Consider the following 1,889-nt stretch of genomic DNA (forward strand, 5'->3'; position numbering starts at 1 on the left):
ACTCCAAAGAAAAAGGAAAAATTTAAATCGCATCATATGACCCCCTTTAATATAGTAGATAATAATGGCTTAATGTTTCATTGCATAACGATTATTTGAGCATCGTTGATATACAACGGTAATTTTTAATAATATTGTTTTTTATTTTTTATATTTTCTGGTTTCATTTTAGGTACGTTTAGTATACGTTTCAGTTGTTGTATTGTTTTTAATTTTTGCACTTTTAAAAATATCTATCATTAATTCATTAATATTAATTATTATTGAATAATTAATTATTATGAATGAGTATTACTGCAGTTTTAGTTGTATTTATTTTGGTACATCAAGTTAAACTAAATCTCTCTCTCGCTCTCTCTATATATATATTTATATATTAGTGTTGTCACAGTACCAACATTTCTGTATTCGGTACCAATACCAGTGAAAATCCACGGTTCTTGGTAACAGTTTCGGAACCAAAGCAAAACACAAAAACATGCTAATTATAAAACACATTCTTTTTTATTAATAAAGTTAAACAAAAATCAAAGCCATTCTTTATATACTTATTTAAAAGTTTTTCCGCAAGTAAAGTATGAAAAAAAGTAAACAAATTTCACCCAAAAGTTTAGTCATAGTTCTGCTGCCACTGAAAAACATCTGTAAACCGTTGTCTGTTTTAGGGTTTGCTGGTGTTTTCAGGATCTTCCTCAGTCTGCAGCTGTAAAAGGAAAATATAATATACTTCAGTAAAGCAATGGGCTGAGTCTGACCAAATACAACATTAGATCATTGACAACAGCTAAAATATAACTTTTCAGTAATTAACAAACCTCATCTTTAATAATAATTTTAGATAAGATTACATATATTTTAAGTCAAGTGTATATCAAATAGATGGAAACTGTAGTATTAAAAACACTTTACAATAAGATTCCATTTGTTAGATAACATGACCTAACAATAAACAATAGTTATAGCAATTCTTCTTCTTAGGGTTAATTTCAAAATTTACTAATACATAAAATCAAAAGTTCAATCTATTTCAAAGTTCAATCTGTTAAAATGATTTAATGCACAATTAACAAACATGAATGATCAAGTGCTTGTATTAAATAGCATTCAAAAACAATAATTAATGTAAAAATATATTGTTCACTCTCTGTAAGTTGATGTTAGATAATAACATGAAGTCATGTTAATGAATGGTATCTTATTGTAAGTCTATACAGGAGATAAAATTTGACTATACTTTCATTTAATCCAAACTATATACATATTTAATTTTAAAAGGGCTTTTAAAACCTGCTAGAGTTATCCAGCCCAGAATAACAACCAACTACAAAAAAAAAAAAAAATCCCAGAACTACTTTTCTGATGGACTGATATGACATAAACACTAACCATTTGTACATTTTTGTAACACATATTTTAGATTCACAATTCATTTAAAAGCCTCTGGTGTGTAAAAATTAGTAAATACCATCATGTCCTGTTTTGTTTTTTTTACCCTAATAAAAGTTATAGGAGCATTAAATAGTTAATAAAGACTTTTTTAACAAACTTTTAAACTTCATTCTAATGCTTATTATTAGTGCTGGGCGGTATACCGGTTCATACCGCATACCGAATTTTATTTTTGTTATGATATACATTTTTAAAATACCGCAATACGTCGCAATACGCAATATGCAATATGTCGTTCGGAACGCAACACTGTTTGAAAGGGGTCCCTTTTCACTGTTGCACTGTGGTGAGGACACAGCTGTATGTGTTACTAAGCGTGAAAGTTCCAAAACTGAAGCTGTAGAACTAATAGAACGTGATGGCACAGAAGAACTCATCCACAATATCCACATTGACCGCCACAAATATCCACCGCCCCCTGCCATCAGCTCCCGCGTCTC

At 29.4% G+C, this 1,889-nt stretch overlaps 1 protein-coding gene across 1 annotated transcript in view; it reads left to right on the forward strand.

Moving 5' to 3' along the window:
* Positions 1-1,889, forward strand: part of LOC107691885 (U6 snRNA-associated Sm-like protein LSm3) — a 4,805-nt gene that overhangs the window by 834 nt on the left and 2,082 nt on the right. The window lies entirely within an intron of this gene.

Source organism: Sinocyclocheilus anshuiensis, unplaced genomic scaffold (genome assembly GCF_001515605.1).
Source record: "Sinocyclocheilus anshuiensis isolate Anshui unplaced genomic scaffold, SAMN03320099.WGS_v1.1 scaffold510, whole genome shotgun sequence".
Classification (NCBI taxonomy): Eukaryota; Metazoa; Chordata; class Actinopteri; order Cypriniformes; family Cyprinidae; genus Sinocyclocheilus; species Sinocyclocheilus anshuiensis.